The following is a 27,189-nucleotide window of genomic DNA, read 5'->3' as shown; positions in this document are numbered from 1 at the left end:
ATAGAAATGGAAGAACAATTGGATTTCGATTTAAAATTTGAAATTTTGTGAAGTGGGGAAGTACTAGAATTGTATAAATATTTAACAATAAAAATATTTAAAAGCTCATTAAATTAAGGATTATACTTAATTTAATGATTATCAAGAGAAAATATGAATTACACCTTTTGTGATTTAAGCAAGACTTGGAGATTTTATGCATGCCAATGAAGGGATATGTTAGCTAAACGAATTGTTAGTTTAATGGCTTCTTGAATGTTTGGGATCAAAATGTAATGTTACTAACTGTCAGATGTCATGTAATTGCACGTAATGGACATCTATCCTAGTGGTAAGAAACAGAAGGGATTAGATAATGTGTGGATAATATGGTGATATAAAAATCAAAAGACAGTTTTTCAACGAAATCCGTTTGCTATATGCTACTCATTAGGTTACAGTACTTCAGCGGATAAATCATAAAATAGCAATTTTTTAAATTTCAACAAACATATCTGTGTTATCTATCTTTATAAATCCTAAGCACGCTAGAAAAATTCCATGCCCAAAGAATACAAATAAGAATTCAAATTTGTTGAAACAGCATGAACCAAAACTGGAATAATGTTGTCCCCATCCGGCTGCCCAATGATTTACAGTCGCGCAAGAACAATGTCTCCTAACAAACCGAGTTAATCGCTGTCCATCCCTTTCGAGAAAAGCAAATTCGTGATTGGAATGACCAACATGGAAATCAGCGGGAGTCACAAAGAAAGGTGGGGGACAGGATCCTGTTCTTTAAGGTGATGTATTATGAGATCTGGTTCTCGGTCGCCACAGAGAAATACTGCGGTCGTTTTAGTTCATTGCTACTACTGCTCTCGAAAAAGATGAATTGCAGGCATTTAAGAAGTCGTTAATAATTTTAAAACGTGCTGTAAAAACAAAGGGAGAGTGCGGTGCCACTGAATTAGTCATCGTTTGAAAAATTTTGAAATGAAGCTATTTATTTCTCGGTTAGTTGCGTGAGAGAAGATCGTCATGGAAATTAAAATGTTTGCACTATATATATGACACTACTGTCCACGGGAAAAATGATTATGTTCGGTTTCAAAAAGGGGCAAAAAGTTGCGTTGATCTCTGAAATCTGCAGCAAATATGTTAAATGCGATGATTAACATGGATCAAATAGGCAAGATCTATGTTTCAGCTGAAAGCTGATAGCAAAAACATCTGTTTTGAATAGAACGTTTTAAAATGCCTTGTAGTCAACGAAAGTAATCTCCTCAAAATTTCACATATACTTTCTAATAAATATGCTTGTCGCCACAAACTTTTGAAGAACTACGGCAAACGTAAATAAATATCTAACTATGACAAAGCTCATTTGCAAGAAGTCTATGAGGATTAATCGCTGGAATGCAGTTAATATGTAAGCAACGAAAGACCAAATGTGTGTTTTGGATGTCTTTTTTGCCGAATTGAAACCAAAATTTGCTCTAAAATTACAGTTGTATTCACAAAAATCACATACCGAATTTGATATCTTTAAATCATTGCACTTTTGTATTATCGCGTTAACATCTTGTGAAATGTACAGAGCAACAGACAATCAGCCTCGATGAATTTGGTTCCAAATTTCAGGCACATCTATACTTTAGATGATAAATCTATGTAGCAAATTCTCTCCATCTAGTTCTCTTCTATTTGTAGTTATAATGTTAACTTATAATCGGACAGACACACTTCTTCTGAGTGGTTTTTGTTCAAGATTTGATAGCTTGATATTTGAATTTTTGTTCAAAATTTGATAGCTTGATATTTGAATTTTTGTTCAAAATTTGATAGCTTGATATTTGAATTTTTGTTCAAAATTTGATAGTTTGATATTTGAATTTCCGTTCAAAATTTGATAGTTCGAAATTTGAATTTTCGTTCAAAATTTCATTTTTACACCAAATCTACATATTTGATATAAAGACCATATACAGAATTTCATTCATGACATTCGAAGCATTTTTGTGTTATCGTGTTCACAGATTGACATAATTCTAAAAATCTGAAAGGAGGAGTTTCCTCATAATCCCCAAGGCGAAATTTTTAGCGAATACATTGCTTTCTCTTTGTTTATGATAACGTAAAAAGAGACAAAAAAGATTCTTTTCTGCAACCGTAACAATATTGTTTTCATCCATTAGTATTTTTTTTTTTACCACTGCTTTTCAAGTTTCAGAAAAGGCTTCTCAAAGAGAGATTGTTTTCAAAATATACAAAATTTAATGGGTAAAATCAGAGATTTTTCAAATTTTCAAATATTATGGCCTACATTTTAGAAAACGAATTTATAGCGATCCCCTACCTATATCGGCGTTGAAAGATGACAAAATGTTCTAAAAGTAGTTTTATGGAGAAAAAGGAAATGTTGGGAAAAAAACTGTTTTTATTTATAATTAACTATTAAGATAGTTTTACAAAAAACAGATCTAAGTGGGATAATAGATAAAGTATGAGATAGACAAAGTGTTACTTGAAAAAGATTTTAAGCTCAACATTTTTGCAAATTGTGAGAGGATATATACACATTCAGGATCTTATTTCGATGCCCTGGGTAGTGCCAATCACACTGGATTTCTTTTTTTTACAGAATGGTTATATCTAGTTTCAGTTAGTTTCTTCTATTTCTAGCTAATTTCGCTTTATAATTGCAAATTTCATAGATACAATTCCAAAAAGTGAATTTGGCGTTCAAGAAGATTAAAATGAAAGAAATTTATAAAATCTCAAATTCAATTTTTTTTTTCATATTACAACAGTTTTTTCGAGTTAAAAATAAAATATATATAAATCTGTAATTTATTTTTTTATTTCCTTATCCAACTATTTTGTTCTAATTTTATTTCAATATATTATATTTTGGAACCAAAGAAAGTAAATTTCAGCAACAAAATAATGTTCAGTTTAAAATCTACATCTGAAAAATGTCATTTGATTATCCACATTTAATATCAATTTCAATTTTTCCCAGAATTTTAATCATATTTTTTTTCTTTTGATGTTTCTTCGTAATTAAGTTCTTTTCTATAATAAACTTTGAAAAATTCTTCTCTCCTTAAACACCATTTCAAATTTTAAATAGAAGCAATGCTTTTAAATATTTCAAAAGAGCGCTTATCTTTTAAGGATTGGCCTGGATTCTTTGAATTTATATGCAAAAGAGCCGTATTTGTTTCAACTGTGCCAAAAGTCCCTTTATAATTTGCCAGTTGCCAATATTTGTGTCCACAGTGTCTTTCATAATCAAATGTTCAATCCAAAAAACAATAAGTTCTACTCGCTTTTTTTTTTCGTCTAATAGTAGCCAAGAAGTCAGATAAAATATATTCCATAATTTTAGAAATCGATTTTAATTGATATGTTAATATACATATTTTAAACTAATTAACTGGATTTTTGGAATTATTTGTTGTGAAGAATTCTAAATGAATTCTTAGATGTTACTAAGTTTTAATAGCTTCCTCAACTAAGCATTTCGAAATACTAAACTTTGATAAACATGTAATTCTTACAATCTTTTAAAGCTTTATACTACTTTTTGTTATGAGTTTCTTTAGTTTTTCTTATCATTTCTCAAATTTGAAGTAATAATCTAATTACCAAACAACTAATTCTATAATGTATATGGTAAGTTCATAAAAAAGAATTATTAGACATTGAAGTTTTGCATTAACTACAATTAAATAAAAAAAAGTTAATGTAATACAACAAAAAGAAAAACTTTGTTAAAATTTCAATGACATTTTTTTATCCAATTATAAGATCAATAGTGCTTAAAAATATTCGAACTGTAGCCATTTTTCGTCATTGCTTGCTTGTGTAGTAAGCCTTAATTGTAAACGCTACAATGAAAAAAATTAATAAAAACCTATTATGTATGAAAAAGTAAGTCGAATCTTCCTACCTCTATTATCAATAAAGGAAAAATATCCAATATGAAACATTAATAGAAACAACAATTAGAGTTCTTTTAAATATTAAAAAACAGAGATAATTCTCTTATAATTTAACCTTTTATCAGATCTAAAGAGGTCCAATAGTTAAAGTACTTTGTAAGAGATCAGAATACCTACTGAGCGTCCCGTATCAAATTCTTTCTCCAGTTGCTGACCGGTTCAGAAGTATCAAAACAATAACACTTCAAAAGATTTAGAATTTAACCGGAGGGTAATATCTGCAACAGAGAAGAAAATAAATATTAAACAAGTTTCCAGTTTGGCATTGTCATATGCATACCTTTTATTAATTTTGGTAGATAGTTTTATTTGAACATACATTCTATTTATAAGGAAGCAATATATCAATCTCTTTTTATGAATTTATAATGAATCGGTAACCAGAAGAATTAATTTAGATAAATACATATTTGTTGAGTAAATATATATTTGGAATCTCGTTTTAACAAATCTAGGAAAATCTATACTTTCGCATGATTTTTAAAGTTTAAAAAAAAATTTTCATGATATGTAAAATTTTGTCAGTATTTATAACAAAATCGTAAGCATTTAAGCAAAATTTTACATTTTTAAAATTATTACACATACCCAATTTGTCTTGTTTCATATGACAATCAAATAATTTAAATATAATATCAAATGTTCCACCTACACAGGATAATATGGTTCTGTAATTGGAAAACGAGCATCTGCAGAATCGTGGTATTGTTAGTGTTAAAAATACAAGTAACAAGCATTGTAAGCTACAATTTTTACAACAATAACAAAAAATCATCAAAATCAGTTATCGAAGACAGATTTGTATTCTTGGCAGAAAGCGTATTCAATAATCGCACAAGTTTCTTTGAAGAACTGTCAAATTCCTTCAGATCAAAATAAGTAAGATTCAAATAAGAAATGTAATTAGTGTCAACTAATGATTTACTTTGTGAAGACAATTTTTGAGCTACGATTCATTTTTAATGAATTATTTTGCAGAATTTTTATAAAACAATTCCGTAATTTAGCTCTTTGAGTAACCTCTGAAACTAGGAATTACAATAAATTGTAATAAAGAAAAACAGCAGATAAAATAAAATAAATGGCTTTATAGTTTCATACTTTGTATGAAGTTTCTCAGTTTTATATATTGATTGTTTTTATTTTTATTCTTAGTTTTTTTATTAATTCAACAAATTTAATTTAATTATTTCAGCGAATTTTAATTAATTCAATACGAAAAACGTTGTATGTCCATGGAAGTTCTAGAATAATAAATTAAGTCACTCTCAACATTTTGGAATCTACTCAGTTTTCAGAATCTGCTTCCATTCATGTTAAAACTAATTCGAATTCAAATAATGCAATGACATCACAATAAATAATGACGCTATCAACACACCATCTCCAGACCACAATGACATTCTGCATCACTTAATAATATTACAACAAAAGAAAAATTAATATTGTTTCCTCTTCAAATGAATCTGGCACTCAAATTAGCATTGCAAGTTCATCGAAAAATGGCATTTTAAGATGCAATTTAAATGAAATTTTAAAAGGCTCGACTAAGAACGCATAAAAATCATCTGCGGTTTTTATATACGTTGAAATCAAAATATAAAAAGAAAGAAAGAAAGCAAAACTTAAGCAATCATTTTTCTTTTTATTGGTTTTTTTTTTTTTTTTTTTTTGCTTTTTCTCTATTGTTTGGTGGATTCTTCTTTGCATTCATCAAAATGCACTGATTATTTATTTCTAAACTTTTGTTGATATTTCAGTATTTCTTTCGGGTTCCAGTATGTCTCATATCTCTGTTACGTTATCGTTATTAATATTATATCTATACCATTTTTTAAATGTTAAGATTCTTAAATGTAGTTTTAGTTTTATCTTTGTTTAGTCCACAAACCATATCTGGCTATCTTGCTATAAAAGCATGACAAACGAAACAACTTGGTATCTTGACTCGCGCTTTGGGTCGACCCACTTACAACAAAACTTAACAAACAAACAAAAAGGAAAAATACTGACTAACAAGGTAAAAGAATTTTTGAAGATTGTTTAAAATCAAATTCTTATAGATTTTATTTATAAATAAGTCCTTTTCGTTAACTTTACGGCTTATAGTGAGTATTTTTTTATGCATAAGAAGAAGTGATAAGAAATATATGTATTTATATATATATATATATAAACTCCATCATTTGAACTCCGAATTAACAAAATTAGAATTTAACAGATAGAATTTCTATAATGTAGCAAATTAATTCATTAAAAATCAACAAAAACACAATTACATTTTAAGCTTTTTAATCTTCTTAAAACGCAATTATAAAAAGTGAATTTGTTGCTATTATTGTTTGTATAGTAAATATTTTATATTTACATTATATAATTTTATATCGGGTATGCTATTTTGAATCTTTTTCACAATTTAATTCATGATTTCATGTGTAATATTTGCATGAAATTTTGAATTCCCTTTTCTTTAATGAATCATAAATTCTCTTTTCCTTAATCTCCAAATATTTTGCTAAATGGAGAATTTATTATATGCAGAGATTTTAAATTAAAATAAATACTAGTCAGTTTAATAATTCTGTTTCGTGCATTGAAAATTGTCTATGAATGTTTTTTATTGTCACAAAAATAACAAAGAAAAAGGATTAAAAGCAGGTTCGGAAAGACAATACCCACCTAATTCTATTTAATTTTACATTCTTCGCATCAAAATATTATACTTTTATTAAAATGAATCTCTGTTTAAAACCTTAATGGAGAATTCAGAAATACATATCATACAAAAATTTATAATTTGATCCAAGATTTTACCAATGATTTCATTATTAATTAAAATATTCTGTAGAAGTAACGTATAAAACTATAGCACTAAAAGGTAATATTAACAATAAACCGCATTCGAGAAAAAAATATTTTTCAAATTTTTTCCTTAATTTTCGATTAATTTTTAATATATATTATTCCTAGCAAAAAATTATATTCATTTTTACAAAATAAAAATATCTTTTAAATAACTGACTGTGATAGTCCCAAATATATTTTCTTCAAAATTCATACATAAGTTTTGTATGTGAGTATTGTATTAAAATATCATAATTGCTATTAAAATTAAGGAAACAACTTGTTGCTTTTGATATTTGCTTTTCAATATATCCATCATGCTTTTGTTTATGTAAAGAAATCGAATAGTTTTTTAACAAATATAGAAGTTATCGAATATAGGCAATCCATATTACCTCCTGTAACAAAAAAAAAAAAAAATTCTAAGTTCAATAACTTATGTATGCAACTCCGGAGTTTTTTTTATTATTATTATTAGATGCATACGATAAAATCCTTTTCTTTTCTTTTTATCTTTGGAGTAAAAACACCATTCCTTAATGAAGTTGATTCATAACACGGTGACTTTTTAACACAACAGCTTGTTTCAAAGCTGCGATTAATAGTTACCATTTGAAACTAGAAAAAATTACCTTGTATAACTGGAATGTAAATTAAAAATTTAAAACCAGATAGCAAAGCTAATGGCTTTTTCTTCTATTTGTTTGTAAATGATTTTTTCTTTAGTTTTAACTTGAATCGTCTACTTAAGCAAATAGAAAAACATCTGCCCTTGACATGTGTGGCAACAGTAGCTTAAATGATTAATAGGTTCTGATTTACAGATAAACATTTCAGTAGAAGATGTATGGAATAGATAACAAGTCTGCTTGCAGAGAATTTGTCAACCTTTCCAATTGAATTCATTACTAACAAAATAAGACATAATTTTCTATTTATATGCTAAGAAAATACATGCTATAGTTTAAGTGAAAACAAGTTCGTTTTTTTATGTTATTTGTTACTATATATATTTGAAGGTGCAACGCACTTTTTAAAATCATTAGTAAAATACTTTGTTAAAGAAATAGAATCGCTAATATTATGACTAGAAAATTAATTTTGTACACATAATATAATATATTAACTCAGGTTCGGGAAATGATAGAAGCCTGTTATCGGCTTCTATTAATTGAATTGTGCACTTCAGCACTTTCATTACTTCGTTTAATTTCCTTTTGTATAGGGATTAGATTCTTTATAACTTCATTATGAAGTGAATGATAATAATAGACGAGTTTAGGAACAGTTCTTTATTATTTCCTAATTTCCACATTTCACAAGACAAAACAAACACGAGTACGAAAATAATACGACATTCGCTTGAATACTAAGGCTCATAAGATAACGCCATCTGCTGTATCAAAAGAGAAGGTAGTAGAGTTATGAAACCACTACACTTCTTTATTTCATTCAGATTTTTTGTAGCATTAACTGCATATAATGATCAACTAATTTACAGGAACTATTAATTCTGTAGCAACTTCATTTATCTATACTATACTTAATTTTATGTTTATAATTCTCATGTTAAAGTACTTTTTGAACATCGAATTATAACAGACATCAAGGTTGTACTATTTGTATAACCTTATAACCGTTTTTTATTACATCACTGCATCTTCTTAATGAAGTCAAGTCCTATGATATCACAGTTTCCTTAAAAAGTGAAATGTGCTGAAAATCTATTACATGCCGCCTTTAGCGTAACTATAACTTTACTTTCTTATTCCTGGAATATATCTTCCTTAATCATCAAATAATAGATTTGATAAAACAATTAAAATTGTCTGAATTTCAATGCAACAGTAAAATTATTAATGAAAATTAGACAAAAAAAAATTTTTGAAAAATTATCAAATTTTAGGTAAAAATGCACGACAGTTTGATAGGTATTATTAAAAATATATTTCTTTCGATTTCAAAATGGGTTACAAATCCGTTTTGTCCAATAACATTTTCGGAAGTTATAACAGAAAAAATGCCAAAATCTCGTTTGGGTTTTTATTAATTAAAATTAAAATTAACAACAGGCCCCGTAAATAAACATTTTCACCCTCCAAAGTGTAATTGAGATAAATTTAGTAACTCTAGGTAAAAAATATGACCTTTAGAATGCCAACAGACAGAGATACACATAAATTTTCATAGCAATCTAATACTAATCAATCAATGCTGTCAAATCAATGCTCAATCTAATGTTGAAAAAAACTTTTGGCCAAAATTCACTGATAATTTTTTTGTTGATTTTTTAAGAAAAAAAACTCGTTTTGAAATTTAATAAAACTTCCATGCGCATTAAAATAGGTCATAAATTAGATTTTTTTAGTATATACTTTATTTCTAGACAGTATTTCGTATGCTTTACTTTATTTGAAAATGAAATTCTTACTTTAAAACTTGAATTATGTGATATTTTGAGACATTAAAAAATTATTAATGTAATATTGCTCGAGGTCTTCAATAAATGATTTAAAATTATTTATTTATGAAAAATTATATCATTATGAGTTTATACAGCATAACAAAAAGTTTCAGGATTGAAACTAAAATTAAATACTCATGAAGTGCTTTAAAACCAGTTTCAGACTGCAGCTGTCTAAATGTAAAAAAGTAGAAGTAGCATTCTAATATCAATAAAAGAAATCTAATATCGTGCAAACGAATAAGACATCAAAATAATTCTTTTTTGCAAACGATTACTAGCAATCTAACTATTCATAAAAGGTCAAAATAAAAAAAACAAAAGTTTTAGTCAATTTTTCACATTTTCATAGAACATTGTATCCATAAAGTACAGAATTTACCAGTTAAATTTTTTAATACAATATATTCTAAATGTTTAGAATTATCCTTTTCACCTTCTTTCAACTTTATCAACTTACGTATTTCTTCTAGCAACTCAAAATGTCTTGTTGAGGAAGCTTTATGACAAATTTAATATAAATAAAATATTTAATTTAAATTTTAATTATTAATCACCAATTAATCATAAGGATTAATAGATTTTAAAGTAATATATATATATATATATATAGAGAGAGAGAGAGAGAGAGAGAGAAAACATTTCTTAGTATGTATTCTGGAGTTAGTTCCCGGTGACCTAACCATCATCATATTTTCAGATTTCCATGTTTTTTCAAAGAAAAATATAGATGTTTGCAACAAGACTCAAAATTTTAAAATCGAAAGCAAATATGTTATTCTGTACCACTTCCTTGTATATTTTTCATCAATACAACCAGAACAATCCATATACCATCGACATTTGAATTCGATAGCAGATATAAGCATCATATTTTTATTTTTTTGGTTTTAACATTATTAAAATTATTTTTGTTATATATTCAAATGATTTCTTTTTACTGATTTTGGATAATTTGATAGACTTGCAGACTTTACACTTCCTTTTCATTTTTATTTATTTTTGTAATATCAGAGTATGTGGTCCTTCCCATTGAAACGACGAAATAACTGACTATTTGCTAGATCGTTTTTTAAACTTGTTTTATTTATTTACTATTTTTATCAAGAATTTAGCTTAAGTTGAGAGAAAATAGTTCAAATATCATTTCGGTCACAATTAAAAGTTTTCTTTTCATTGACAAACATATATAAAAAGGTATTATTTAGAAATATTTTTTTTCCTAGATCTCATATGAAGTGCAAATTATCTTAAATATGTCCTTGGAAAAGGGCTTCTTTTTCTTACACCATTGTAGCTTTGGAAAGAAAATTTGATGCGGGTGAGGTAAAGGAAATAAAAATACGAAATTCATTACATAAAAACATTTATATAACTAATATTTATATAACATTATTGTTTACTAGTACAAAATATGGATAATAATATTAAAATATTGCATAGTCTAATTATTGAAAAGAATAACTGCTTGGTTTATCTTAGATTTTCCTATTAATACTTCATTTCTAAAGTATTTTTTGCGATTTGTGTACGGAGTAAATAATATAATTAAGGCGAATAAATCGTTGCACAAATTGATAATATAAAATTAAACTTCATCTTCATGGATTAGAAAATCTACTAACAGAAGGTTTACAATAATTCATATTCGATATTTTAATAAAAAAGGAATCTTGATTTCAGTCTGTTTCTCAAAGAAAAGTAATGCATTTAACTAATATGCTCATAAAGTTTTTCCGCTTGTTTGAATAAAAATTCTTTCAACTGATTCCATTTTGCACAAACTTTTCTTAGTAAATGCTGAAATGTGAAGTAAGATAAAACGGGAAATGGCAGGAAACAAAATAAAAAACAACATACAGTTCGAAATGACGGAATTTTGTTTTTCAAATCAGCTTCTTGTCGTTTAACGGAATTCCGAAAGTGTCTAGTACACTACTTTTCTATCAAGTTAAACACATGAAAAAACATTTTAAAAAGATATCTGAATGTACAGCGAATTTTAGAAATAGCAATAACCAGAAATGTACAGCACGTTGTATAGTCTTATACACACTCAAATAAAACTAAAATTTGATTTTCACCATAGTTCTTAGTTTTTTTAAATAAACAAAATTCTTATCTAATTTTTTGTAAGAAATTTTTATCGAAATTCATCTTTATGCATCAGAGAATAATTTGCGAATTACATATAATATTTCAAATTAAAATAATATGTACTTTTCTGTGAAAATCTTTTCATTTCAAGGAATTCAAACACAAATTAATATTCAAATTAAATAGACTCTCAGTAAGGTGATAGATATTACATCAGAGGACCTCCGAATTAATCAAAATGCAAGAACAAGTGAGAATAAACAAAGTGCAGAATCACTAAAAGATGCATAATAAAGTTGAATATGGATGTGTATCAGTGTGTGTGTGCGTGTGTATTGTGTGTGAGTGTGTGTATGTACATGCTTATGTGTAAGCACGTTGTTTCTCTACAAGCCTACCCGCTTCATAAAATTTGGACCTTATATACCTTGCAAGGTAAAAATGTGCACTTGGGAGCGATTTTTAAAAAATTTCAATTAGAATTTTAGTTAAATAAAAAATAATCTATATTTTTTTAATAATAATCTATATCATTCTCAATAATTTCACACCTTTCTGAGTTTACCCTAGTTTTTACAAGGTTTTAAGGTTTGAAAATTTCTTCAATGATGTCAATTTAGTTGATTTATAATATTTAATCCAAATTAAATTAACTTTTAAACATATTTGTAAGCATTTTTACAAAAAATATTTTCATTTTGTGAATATAACCGAAATCCTTTTCATTGTTCCATAAAATATTTGCATTGGTGTAAGCTAAAAAAGGATTCTGCTTAATATCTACTGCGTTTACAGAATGGTTAAAGACTAATTAATTACCGACACCATTAAAGTTAAAGAGATAGAAGAAACGGACATACAGCACAATGATATTACAGAAACTGATCGACATTAGAAAAGTTTATAGATACAATGAGTACAGCACATGCAAAATTATTAAAATAATACGGTTTTAATGTCTAAAAATTTGGCAGAATTAGAGACATGAAGTTTTTATCTAGACGATTGATTGCACTGAAATCTAATATAACCAATATTTCCCCTAAAACCACTAGTCGCCAGAAGTGACTATTTTTATAAAAGATTGTATTATATAATTAATTAGATATTATAAAATATAATTTTAAATTTGAGCAACAGACTTATTGTATATATATGGCGCCAAGTTTTCTGACATCCGAATGCAAGGAGTTGTTTTCTCGCTTCTACGTTTCCAATTCATCTTACTGAAAATGAAGGACTAGAGAGGTCGAATCTGTGCAACGCCGGATAACTGAGAATTATAATCAGCAATTTTAATAACCTATAAGCTCCTTCAGTACGACAAATCTTTGAAGTTAAGATCATATAGATTTTAAAAAAATTAGATTCTACAAATGTCTATAATACTAGAATTAATATTTGATAGAGATAATGCTTGTACTTGTGCACTGTGCATTAGAGTATTTGTCAATGCAGCAAAAAATGCTAAAAATTTTATTTTTTAGATTGAAATTTCATAATGTTAGCAAATATTACCTATTAATTTAGCAATACCAATTTTTTTTCTTTAAATATTAATGTTTTTATAATGAGATTTCTAAAACGGTTTTTAGAAAAAATCGTTTGCCTAATTTGCATTATATTAAAATATAAAAGGAAACACATTAAATGCGATACTTTTATAGTGAATTTTCAATAAATATTAGATTCTATTTTGAAATTTTATGACAAAAAATCCCCACACAACTTTTTTAGAGTTAAAATAATTTTATTGATATTGGATTACTGTTAAAAAATTTACATGTGAATCTTTTTTTTTTAAGAATTCATAAATAATATATTTCTCTTGTTTGTATTGGCCACCAAGGATTTTATTCGCTTGAATAATATGTTTGCTTGTAAAAAATATTGTTATTTTTAGTTCCACCGAATACTTAAAACAAAACTATTCTTTACGTAAGATATTTAACTTTTACATTAAGGATCATCCATACGTACATGCATTGGCAATTTTTTTAAATTTTATTTTAATGGCCAAGCCTTTCTGCGCCAACTTAGACATTTTCAATGAAAATATCTTCAAAATAATATAAAAGCAGTACTAAAATACTTAGGAAAACGTACTTAGTATAAATCACGAAGAGTTTGTTCAAAAATTATGAAGAATTGAATTGTATAAAAATTTTCAAAGAGTGTAATATTCACCGATGTCTTTTTTTTTATTACATATTTTTTTACGTTTTTTTTTTTCCTTTTAAATTTTTGTTTTTTTTAAAAAGTGAATTTTAATAATATTTCGTACAATTTTTTTTCTTACATTAATTACGTAATTCGAGTATAATGAATGCATTTGAAATTATTTTTGAACAATAAATAATAGTTGCATAGTTTTCAATATTTGTGTAATTGACTTTACCTTACCTTTTTTTTAAGCTTAATTTTTATTTAAAAAATTAAAGTTCGAAATATTTATTTCAAAAAATTGAGTAGCATAATTTTATAATAAATATTTTTTTATATATTTATTACATATAATATTATTGTATTTTCTCTAACAGAAGTTCAATAAACTATTTATAAAATGCAAGAGAATAAAATATTGAAATAAACGTAGTAAATTATCAAGTGTTGAATTGCACTTATTTGTGTTCGAATAGTTGCATGCCAATCATCTATGAATCATATCGCACAAAACGTTCCCAAAACTGGTGTTTTAAAATGGGAGTGCCGAGCGAATAGGCGGGAAAATAGATATGGAATAATGGCCCAAAAATAATCATTGCGTGATAATGTGCCGCCCCTGTGGGTGGCGCGATTGTCGCTCCCATCCATCTGATGCCACCGCACATAAACAAAAGGTCACATTTCATTCGTTGCCAAATACGAGTAGCGTAATTTATTCACCTGGTAGCACTGAAGCCTCCACGCACGAGAGCTTCAGGCCAATGGGGATCCACCGAAGAAAACAGAAACAAAAGAAAACTTTTCTACTAACAGGGGAAAAGTTTCGTCATTTGGTAAATGATGGCGTGCGTGGTGGAACAAATTAAGAGATTTCTAGCAGGGTTTCCTTTTGCTTTGGTAATTAACGAACGGAATTATATTCTTCTAAGATGTACTCACGCAAATATGTACTCACATTTTCATGCGATATGCATGCGCTACAGGATCGAATTTCCAGAGAATTCTTTATTCTCTTTTTCCCGCGCTTTAATTGTTCTTTCGAACATTTCTTTCTTTTTTTTATGTGTTTTTACCGAAATTCGAAAGTAACCGGTGGCAACGACAGCTATAAGTAGTCGAGATATGCATGTACATGGCTGAATTTCCGAATTTTTCTTTATTTATTCTTTCATTCTTTTTACTTTCTTTCTTTTTTCGTCGCACTTTTAATGTTCTTCGAACACTTCTTTTTTAATTTGTTTTACCGAAATTGGGAAGTAACCGATGGCAACGACAGCTATAAGTAGTCACGTGAATTGGGAAAGGGATTGAAAGAAACTAATCGTAAATCAGTGTAGTAGCAGTAAAAGTCTCGTAAAAACCCACGTTAAACTACACCCAGCGCCAAACGAATGGGAATTAATTGTCACGAGAGCGTTCGAAATGGGTCCTCATGTTGCTGTTGGACAAGTTATTAATAACTTGCCATTTTTTTCATGACAAATTAAAAGACTCGCTCATTTTTACTTTAGGTGTATCTCTTTCTCATCGCTTAGACACCTCAGAGAGAAATGAATTATTTTTCAAAACAGACGTTTAATTTATGACCTATCGAGTCTTCGTTTTGTATAGAATATTAGTTCATCATTAATAAAAGAGCCAATGGTGGCGAAAGAGAAAAGAGTTATGCACGATTTGCTAAACGAAGCGAGGGAAATGATGCATCTTTCAGAACAATGAATCTGAAATCAGTGAAATTGATTCCATAAAATGAGTAATTACAGAATCGCATTCGATTGCTTTGATAAACATTATTAGTTATTTTAGTTGAATTATAAGGGAAAGTTAGGTTTTAAATGTAGTGCTTTTGGCTTAGCACAAAAAAAAAAATCACTGAATGAAAATATAATTTTTTTCAATAATTATTTTTATTTTTATTTTAAAAGTCGATGACTGTTTCCATTTCTGTGAGAAACGTAATGGAATATTTTATTTCTTTGAGAAATTTTATTAGCTATTTAAATTGCATTTTGAGGAGAGGCATAGTTTAAATTGTGGTATATTCGCATGATACAAAAATTCATTGAAACTTTGCAGGATTTTTTTAAAACTAATATGCACTTAAAATGTTAATAATTGTCTTTATTTTATTTTTTAGAATTCTAAAAATTGATAGCCGTTCAATTTGTTTGAAAGATTTGATATATAAGATTCCTAATACACTTTTTTTTGTGAGAAAATTTCTTATACATTCAATATTAAATCATTTAATCATACTTTAACTCTAGGAAATGATTTCTTATTTATATTGATGTAATAAAAATAATATTTAAAAATAACTCGAATTTCCGAAATTTCTAAATACATTTACCATTCATATCAAATATGAATTATTATATTTAAATAATATATTGAATGGATAATTATTTTAAATAATTTCACACCCTTTGAATGAGAAATCTACAATATAAATGTTGAAAACGTGCAAAATATCGACTTTAATATTGATTTTTTAAAAACTTAAACAAGAAAAAGAAAGAAAGAAAAATGGCATTAAAATGACATTAGTATCTAATTAATAAATTTGAGAATGCACAAAAGGATTTTTTTGACATTTTTTTCAATAACGTTTGCTCTAAAAGGTCTATATTAAAAAATAAATATATAAATGAAATATACATTCGTCCAAGAAAAGGGGATTTTGGATAAGTTCAGAATTTTGCACTGATGATAATGAGAAATATATACATAGCATATAAGCACTAATATCTTTGACCAAACTTTGTAATTTATTTACTTATGGAGATATGTCAAAAAACTAAGAGGGAAATACTTCTTCTTTTTTAATTAGTATTTTTAAATTATTTTTTATATATGCCCATTTTTCAAAAATAAACGCCTAAAAAATACTAATGAAAATCAATTTGGTCTTCTAGATGGTAATACTAATATTTCCTGTTGGTAACATTTAACAACGGAAGTTTTAAACAAATTATGGTGATATCTTCAAGAGTTTTACACCACTCTCTCCTATGTAGAAGTATTCTTGATCTACAATTTCACATTTCGGGTTTCAGCATGAAAATAAATCCATTTGACTGAGATTCAATACTACCACTTGTCTCAAAATATTTGCTTTCCAAAATTCCATCAAGACGTACTCGTGCTGTGCATCGTTTAATAATAAATGCATTAAAAAGTTTGAACAATGTAACTCGGTTTCCTTGGATGTTTTTTATCTCGCATTCAATCGAAATATGCTTGCATTTCCGACTCATCCTGCAATTTTCAAGTTTTATATCAGTTATTAATTAAGTTGCCTTCAACAATGCAAATGCTACCAATGTATTTATGTTGATGGGGAAACAATTATATTATGTTTAAGTCAAATTTAATAGAAAGTATTTGGATACCTTCTTTGCTAAAAGTTTCTCCGTTTTTGTCCTATCTTGAATTGCCGCCACCATTTAAATACTCTAACCCCCTTGGTTTAAGATATTTGTTCAACACTAGTCGCCTTTGGAGACTAACTGGTTTGCTGTAAATATTGATTATACTTGATTTCATTTAAATAGTTTAGATATAACTTAATATTCAACATTCCATTAGATTTAAAATCGCTTTATTTTAATAATCTTACATGCTCTATTCATTGTGCATATGAACGTTTCTAATAAAAACTAGTCGCATGACATCAGAGCACTACTGAAAATGTAATTGTTCTGTTCACCTATCTTCTGATCTGGGGGGAACTGTAATTTCACTTTCTCATTTGTCGTATAAACTGCACAAATATTAAAAAGAATCATTCCTCTTATTATTCGGAAGTTAAGTTCTGGTATTATTTCTGAAGCTATGGTGGGAAAGCAAAAAAATAGCTTAAATTTTAATTAATTAGCGGATTAATTAAAAATTAATTAATCAGCAATATAGAAGTACTCAATTTGATAGTTCTGGGCCAGTTTGCCTGGCTTGTAGAAAGTCAATACACATGCACATATTTGTTTTTATTATTAGTTGAGATAGAGACTTAACCATCTTGTCACAATGGTGCTGAATTCCTTAGTTTCAAATTTAAATTTATCAAATTAAGTTAATATTAAGTAATTAGAAGCCTCGGAAGAGTAGGAAAGTGTGTGTTTTTGCACTTTATCGTGACTCGAATCCTCACCACTGTCCAATACTTAGACTTTCGAGGTTTATGATATTAAAAATCTGGTCACTTTAATTTTATAGTTTGAAATAATATCCTGGATTCAAATGCAAGCTCATCAGTTAAATCAATCGCAAATAATTGTAAGTCTAGGATTTGTCGGTACAGTCTTAGGGTTTTTTTTTTTTTTTTTTTCCTATTTATATTTCAGCTTGTGCTGACACCTCGACCTCAATGTCCAGATTGTCCCGAACTGAAGGCCAGAAAATGTGATCATTATTTTGAACGAAAAGCCTGACTTCTGAATGAACCTCATTAGATTTGGAGAAGCCATTAGCGTATCTGCTGAATTTATCGCTCACATGAGCCTTATGGACAGATGGAAGAACAAATCTGATTTAGAGGAAGAAACACTCGATGAATACTCAAACATAATAACAGGGGAGGGAAGTAACGTCTCCTTTTTCCTCCGAGTCGAGGAAATCTCTGTTTCTGTTCTTGCGCATCGAAGCGAGTGAAAGATGGCAATTATTATACAATAAAACCATCTTACCACCATACCATACACAGACCTCCCCGAAAGGCCTTTTTGTTTTGATATCTTGTTTCCATGGTTACATGCAAAACTTATTCTGCATTCACAATTTGGAATGATTCCCTCTCTCACACACATAGATGTGCGTAGCACGCATACTTATTTCTATCCTCACCTTCGAGTTTCCTGTCCAAAATATCATGAATAACAGATGACCAAGGAAAAATAAGAGGGTGGCAGGCGGGGACCAGAAACAACTAAATAAAAAAAAGAGCGAAAAAGTAACCTTCTAATCAGTTCACTTGTCAAAAACGTAATTTATTTGAGCCATAAGCCGTCTCTTGTTGGGAAGACGGGTACTGGTTTGTAATTGTACGTGAGTGGGTTTTGGGTTTGTGGAAGTTTAATTTAATGTTGGACGAGCGACGAATTCTGAAGACGGGAAAGTCCTGCGGTTGGACCAATGGGAATGGCGGATTAAAGGAACGTTTTATGGCGTGTTAGCCTGTCAGGTGCTGTGGTGTGAGCGGAATAGCAACCGAAAAAACGAGACGCATTTCGATGGACGGGCCTTAAAATGAAGAGACATATTTTTCCACACATTTCGACACTTCGTTACTCATACCAAAGTTAAAGGGTATATTGAAGACGCCATAGCTTCTGGCGGACCAGGTTTTTTTTTCTCCCCATCATCCCATGCAGACATCGTACTTTGTATGTCTTGCCAACGGAATTTTAAAAAAATAACGCAAATAACAGACAAGCCTTTAAAAAAAAAAAGAAAGACAGAAAGCTTGTTAGATTATTCAAATAGCGTGTTAACTCAGTTTTTTTTAACCACAGAATTTTGATGAGAAATATGTTAACTCGCAATTTTTTTCTTTAAGAAAAGGTAGTATTTAACATTGAATTTCTTGACATTTAACATATATTTAATTAGTCTTTTTAGCGCATCAAACTGAAGTTGTTGTTTTTTTGTTGTTGTTAATCGCTTCCATCTTGTGGTAAAGAAAAGGGATATTGAAATTCTTAGTTTGAGGTATAATTACTAAGTGAATTGATTTATAGGATAAAAAAACAGCTTCACATTACAACCTTCCATCAAGTGCCAAATTTAAATTTACGATATAAGTTGCATTTCATTACTGTACAATTGTACAAAATCACTGCTTTTACGTAAAAATAATAATAATAAATAAATAAAACTGAATAATAGCAATAAAAAATTTTAAAAAATGACTCTTCAATTTCCTACTCCAGCTCATTCCTATGCCACGAATATTGCTGATACAAAACTCGAAAACAAACCTTAATTTTTTTTTTTTTAATCGGTCAAAAAGCATATCAGTCTATTGGTTTTAATATTTCTTAAACAAATTTCTATATAACTTTATGAGTGAAAAATATTTGAAAAAAAAAATGTTTTTGTCTTCTTATACATCTATACCCATTTTTAAAAATTCTTATATCACATATATTTAATTGAATTATGATGATTAGAGACATTATGTACTGTTCTAAAACCTGATATTTAATATAATTAGATATTTAAAAGTTTCAATTAAAGTAAATTAACTAACTAAACAAGTTTAGTTTAGTTAGTTAATTTTGTAATTTTAACTACCTTCAATTAAAGTTAGATAAAGATAAAAGTTATTCAAAATCTTCAATTAAAATGTTTGACGTTAGTAAAAATTAGTTATTTGCCAATAAAATATTTGTTATAACACTTATACCAAATTATAAATAAAAATTTCTAATTCTAATATATGTTATTTTCCTGGGATATCACTTTCTATTTATAGCGAAATTTTAACGCAATCTTTTAAACTAGGATTAAATTTTTTAGATCTATTGGCGTTAAAAATCTTGGGATCATTTAAAATTCTAAAGTCATGCTATATGAAACTATGACGTTTTAAAACGTAACGATGACAAGCCAAAGTACTTTCATACATATATGTGACGTTTAAAATGTACAAGATCTCATTTCAATTTGTCATGATTACATTTCAAAATTCCATATTTTTGCATATTTACATCATTCTTATATGCTTTTATCAATTTAAACTACGTTCTATAAATACTATATCATTTCAATTTCATAATCAGTTTATTAAATTGTTTTTATTATTAATGCGACCTTGAATTTAGTAAATACAGATTTTTTTTTTCTGGAAGTAATCTGCATAAATGTTAAGATTAGCACTGCTGATAGGACTTAAGAATTCTTTGTATAAAATAATTAACAAATTTATTTTAGATATTACCAATGAATAAATAATAATTGTTTTTTACCCATTTCTTTTTTTCTTTTATTTTGAGGATATCAGAGTTAAAAAAATATCGAAATATGACAACATTTGAATAAAAAGCATACAAAATGCTATATTTAGCATTAAATATTCATACCAACTTAACCTACACATCTTATCATTTTTTTTCTAGTCTTCTTTTGAAAAATTATTGTCTGCTGTGAACTATTTTGAACCGTACCTGTTTCCTTAAGAGTAATAAAATATCATTGTTAATTATATAAAAAATTAAAATAAATGTTGCGATTAGAGATATAATGGAGTTTTTCCTTTTAAAATATATTAGTAATATGTCAACTTAATCTTTGTAAGGATCTAAATATGTGTAATGATCAATCGTTTACATTAAATGCCACAAAAAATAGGAAATGAATGCTTTATATGTATATTTTAAAAATGAAAATCAAATAATAATAATAATAAATTTAAATAAATACATTTTTAAAAATACATACATTTCTATAATAAAAGTAAATACATTTCTAAAAATAAAATACATTTCTAAAAATAATCCCTTTTATAATGATAATTTTCGGGGAAATTTAATAAGTAAAAATTATTTTTCTAAATAAAAACTTTTATTTATGCTTAATTGGTATTCTTAAACGCAGTTGAGTTCATCAGAATATTAAAATAATTTTGATACTATAATAATAGAAAACACTTTCATTTCGAAAGGATATTTCAAGAGTATTTCCAAAGTCATGCCCATATAGTTGTTATCAGTTAAAGTTCGCTAAAAATTATTTTAATCAGAATAGTTTCGAATGTGTTTTAAAACTGTATTATTTATTTACGATATAAATTTTATTCTGCTATATTTGTAAGAAAATAAAAATTATTATTGTTTCTGCTTTAAAAAGAATAGAATAGCATTTAAATATATCAAGTCTTTTTATGAAATCCTTAAAAATCTGATTTTCTAAGGCACATCATACGAAAGGCACAATGGAAATAAAACATGTTTATTATAGATGTTTCGCACGACTCCAACCTTAATCAACTAGAGCGAAATAAAAATAATGTTCAAAACTGGGTTTAAAATATTTAATGAGATGTTAATTTAAATAGTAAACGTTATATACTAAAGTTTATTAAAAAATACTACATAAAAAATTTAATGTTTTAAATATATTTTTATATTATGAGAGAACGCAAGGAAAGAATTTATATAGAAAACTTTATAAAATAACGAGCTATTATGCATCAATTGACTGTTATTTCTACTATATATGTAGTTTAGGAAACGTATTATTCAAAAAGATTATAAATGACGAATATAAGCATAATTATTATAATAATTAGTGTATCTGTAGATTGTTGATTGTTTTTAGTGAAATTTTCTGGAGAAAAAATAAGTTTTTCATAGAACTACAGATCAAGTGTATCTCTTCACTTCATAACATATTTTTAATGACATGCATTTCTATATCTATCCATATATGTAAACAATAATAGAAATTCTTTTTTTTTTCGATTAACTGCTATTTCGACTTAATTACGGATGTAATTCGATTCAGAATTCTGATGGCATTGTATGCGAGAAGATTAAGCAACAGAAAATTATGGAAGCTAATTCATAAATTACTGTGTAATCTCTACCTCTACTAATAATAAAGGAGTATGTGTGCCTCTATGTATGTATGTGTATGCCATTGGATAAAAAAATTTGACGACTTCATGAAGAGCTGCTAAATCTGGCATTTATATACTTTGGAAGATGATAATATGAATCTCGAAACGATTTTTTAAAATTTCAGTCAGAACTTTAACTAATTTGATAATAAGCAAAATTCAGTAAGATTTTAAGTAACTTTTTCCGGGGTAAGTTTTGAAAATTTACCATTTACACCATTTTAAAATCTTTTAATAATATCGATTTATTTATAGTGTAAATTATTCCATAATTATGGTTCTTTTTTTAAAATATATATAAAAAAAATTAGTATTTTTCAGCAACATTTTTTATCGCTGCAATAGAATTTATACTGTTTTCATTGCTTCATTAAATATTTAATTGCACAGATTCCATTGTGTTCCATTGTTGAAAAAAAGATAAAGAAGAAATATTTTGCTGATTATTTGCATAATTTGCTTAAGGAATTTGAAGTTGAAATTACATTGCAGCAAAAGCGCAGTTTGAAATAGATTATCAAGACGCTATGATGTTATAAGACTCAATTTCATTTAGAGAGTCATGTTCACAATAAACAGAATAAGTGTAAAGTTATTAATATAATACTTTATTGTTTGAAAAAAAAGTTCAACCTCAAAAATAATTGTAGAAGGAATTATGCATAAAATCATACATAAGCATCAAAGTATGCACTAAAGATTTAATTGAAATTAAACATCACTAATATATTCTTATTAAGACAGTCAATCAACAAAGGCGATTGGTTTAACACAAAGAGGTTCTTATAGCAGATACCGCTTTAAATTGCTTTCTTGTAAAAGTAATTCAAAACTATTCATTGTTCCGCCATTTAAAAAGTCCATATATTAATACAACGCTCTTTTATTCAGTATATTTCAAATAAATGTTGAAGGTTTCAAGAAAATTTACCCTGAATCTTAAATTTCTGTCAGAAATAAAACGGATGAAAAATGACTTCAATTTATTAAGATTCTTGTCATATAATTTTTGTTGGTACACGAAGGCATAAAGCCAAGACCAATGAAGACTTAAACAACTTAACAGCCAGAAGAAATACATAGTTCAATTTTGAACCTCATGTGGTGTTTTATGGCAGAATTTGGCTACTTAACTTCACATCCTGTCAAGGCCAGCCTTGATTTAGCAAGCGGCTTCAATATTTTAACATTCTTATGATGCACTATTGGCTATTCGTCTTACCTTTATTGGAACCACACGCAACCAGCATGTTTAAAAAGATGTCCAGAATTATACATGAGAAGCACGGTCTATTAAACCTCAGAAAAGGATGCCGGGATACCTCCCCCCCCCCTTGAAACAACAATGAGAAATTCATCAGGATGTGCCTCAATCGCAGCAGGGTAGTTTGGGCTCTAGTGACGATTTTCAATTATTCATGAAGCTAGTGTGGCTAGTAAAATTTCGAAGGCAATAAAAAAAATTTACAACAAAAATTTTGATTTATGGCTAATCCTGCAATAAATCCTAGTAATCATAACCGTTTAATGGAGGAAAATGTTTCCGTTATAGTTAATTTAAAAGCTACTGTCTGGAAATAGTAGCCGCCATATTTATCTTAAATCAAATGAACGAAATCCGGTCAGGAGAAATAAACTTTGTTTTTACTATTAGCATAATTTTTTTCCTATAATGCGTGATAAGACTCAGTGTTTGGAATATCCAATTTACTTTTCAATATAAGTTATAAATTATACAGTTTTTCATCAGCGATTTTTAAGTGATAAATACTTTGGATTATTGGTAATTCAAACATTTTTCATTGATCATCGAATATTTTTTAATTGATGATTAATATCAGATAATTGATAATTCGAATTTCCGTCTTGTGTTCTTCGAATTTCCTTTTGTTTAAAAATGCCATCTCTAAAATGTCACCTTGTTGAATATGACCTCAAAACAAGAAAGCATTTTTACAACTGAAATGTTTTAATTTGCAAATATTTCCTAATTTTGGTTGTGTTCAATTATTATAATTAAATATTTTTTATCGCACTGATTTTAATTCAGAAAACTTTACTGTTATCTAGTGTTTTCAATAAAGCAAAAGCAACCACCAAATTTTCATTTTTTTGGAGGGGGGGGTGAAGACGAGTTACACAAAGGAGCTTCATTAGATATGTATATGCGTAGAGATGCATTATATTCAAAATTCTGTTTAAAAATCACTTGCATATTTATTAAAAATATTGTTCTTAGAATTATATAAAAAAATTTATTACTACTTTTATTATTTTATTTATTAAAATTACTCACTGTTTATTTATTTATTACTAAAGTATTGTTTATTATAAATCTGATATATACTAAAAATAAAGCTTAATATTCAGTTTTAATTCAAAAATTCTTCTTTCCTTTCCCTACTCATTTTTAAATAAATTGACTCTAAATTCAAATTATCTTTCTGATTGGGATAACTGACTAAAGTTAATGCGAGAATATTTCTTGAGTACCATTATTTCTTCCTTTCTTGAATTTTCTCAAATAACATGTTCAGTAACCGAGTAGTTAAAGGTTTCAGTTAGAGCATTGTTATACCATCAGATTCGAGTTAAACAAGGTCTACTTTATTTCCTTTTAAGCAAGATGCATATACTTTTGGCTCATTTGTAGTATTGTGACCTTCACAAGCTGTCCATGAATTTTTATATTAATTATTTCCAACTAATATAATTTAATTATAAAATATAGCATGATTAAAATTAAATATAAATTTCCTTTATATTTCAGAATTTTTTTTCAACTTTTTTACTGTGCTGAAAAATAATTAAAAAAATTTAAAAGAGTTAGCTGATTAGCATGATTAAATTGGATTCATCATGACCTGTTTAGAAGCTCTACGAAGGGTATTTTTTAAATTTTGATCATATAATAAGGAAAGACATTTTTTAACCCATGATTTCCAGTTTCAACTCTCACTAAGCTTGTATATACAATGAATATTCAACAGAATCAGATCATGAAGTTAAGATCTTATCAGCAGACTTGATGTTAAAAAAAAAAGATAAGATAAGATAAAGAACTTAAAAAACGAGCTTTCTTTTTATAATATAATTAAGATGTGCTCCATTATATTATAATGGAGCACATCTGCCTTTCAAAATATATGATTCCTTTGCATATAATACAATTTTTTTGTATCCGTTTTATGCAAAAATACATATACTTTTTAAGGAAAAAAGTAATTAAATTCTATTTCTCTTTCATTCAAGTTGAGTGTTAGATTTTTTTATTCATATAGACAACAAGTGGATTTAAAAACAGAAGAAACTCTTTATAAAGAAATAACTTTTCTCAATGTCTTTTCAAAAATCAATATTAAAGGATAATTATCTTTATAGAGAAGTTTTATTTTAAATAAATCTATTGAAATCATAATGTGCAAGTACATTAAAAGTAATGAATAAAGTATTTAAAAATAATATTTTTGCTGAAATTTTCTCAAATGATTACAGTTCAATTTCCTTGAAGAGATTGAGAGCATTTCATGAAACAGAAGTATTCTATACTTTACAAATGTATTTTAATTTTTGATAAATAATTTTTAATTTCTTTATTTCTTAAGAAACTTTTTTTAACCTCAAAATGATAATTGCTTAATTTCGTCTCGATTCGACTTTAAAAAACCATTGCATGCATTAAGATTTCAAAATGATCCAGTTTTAAGCAAAATTCTATTCACTTTTTCACACTTAATCAAAATCAGCAAAATAATTATTGATCATAACTAGAATTCATAGGGATTTAGAATTTGTGCAAAGCAAAATCTAATTTATCTTTTAATTAAACTATAATAAACAGGAAATTTTCATGATGGGAATATGAAAACACAATTAAACTTAGTTAAAAAAACAATGATTATCAGAGAAATAAATGACTGAAAAATAATTAACAAATACATCGCAGATGTTTCAAAATACTAACAAACTTAACTAATTAGCGATTCTAATTATTTTACAAGTTTTGTTACTCAAATAATATTAAATTAAAAGACTTCTTTAAGCTAAAAACATCTTTTCGTTCTCTTTTACGTATTTTTTATACTGTTTAGTTTATTTTCCTTTTTGCATCCAGCTGTATTTCCAACTCTTCATGAAGTGTTGATCTTTTGGCACGACGGCCCACCCTATTGAAACATCTGGTCCCGCCACATTGCGTCAAAGCTATTCCTATCAGTCTTTTGTCTGTGATTTCTATGGGGGATTGAAAGATTTCATCCCCCTCCAGCCTTTTCGAATAAAGAGGTTTATAGCCGCTTTAGTTTTCCTATTGAAGACAGCTAACGGCGTTTTGTAATTCAGTAAAGAGACGATTCATTAAATTGTAGTTGAGCTTTACGAGATCTTTTCAAACGTTGAGTCAATATTTAAGAGGTTTCTGAACAACAACGATGTTTTGAAGTATCTTTTTAACTTCTTTATCTTGTCTATTCATCTTATTAGATAACATTTTTGAGTTAATTTAAAAGAGAAAGTTCTATAGAAAAAAAGTATTTTAATGGTTTATTGATTTGATTATTTGAAAGATTAATTGTGTGAAATTAGATCATATAATTTTAGGTAAAATGTCAACCTATATTTTTGAATAATATTCGTACTTTTGGTTAAATAATCGAAATATAAATTTTTTAGAAAGCAAAATTACACTTTTCTGTATTTTATAACATTGATTTGAAAAATTGTTTTTTTTCTTGAAGTTTTATGCTTTTTCTATGATTTCTTTTCTTAATTTTCGTGCATTTAATTATTTAAGTATTATTTATTATTAAGGATATAATTTCATATATTCATTTTATTGCAAAAACAATGCTTAGAAAACAATTATTCTCAGATAAGAATAGATTTATTAAATACTAATTAAGAGAACTTTTTGTGGCTCAGAAATTGGAGTTAAAATTGTTACTTTTGAACTAAAATTCGTTAAAAGTAAAACCCATAAACGATAGAAAGATAAATACTAAAAGATAGAAAAT

General features: G+C 27.2%; 1 long non-coding RNA gene across 2 annotated transcripts in view; it reads right to left on the bottom strand.

The window, feature by feature from the left end:
• Positions 1–300: 300 nt before the first annotated feature.
• The window catches only part of LOC129983556 (uncharacterized), a 124,443-nt gene continuing 97,554 nt past the window's right edge, over positions 301–27,189 (bottom strand). The window contains exons 3-4 of one of the 2 annotated variants that reach the window (XR_008785418.1): positions 4,107–4,207; positions 301–325 (exon numbers count right to left, since the gene is read on the bottom strand). This is a non-coding gene — a long non-coding RNA (uncharacterized LOC129983556). Of the gene's footprint in view, positions 326–4,102; positions 4,208–27,189 lie in introns of both variants that reach the window. The other variant, XR_008785419.1, reaches the window with a different exon arrangement.

The sequence above is a fragment of the Argiope bruennichi genome, chromosome 9, assembly GCF_947563725.1.
Source record: "Argiope bruennichi chromosome 9, qqArgBrue1.1, whole genome shotgun sequence".
NCBI lineage: Eukaryota > Metazoa > Arthropoda > Arachnida > Araneae > Araneidae > Argiope > Argiope bruennichi.
The sequence above is the reverse complement of the archived record's forward strand: the minus strand, read 5'-3'. Positions and strand labels throughout refer to the sequence as shown.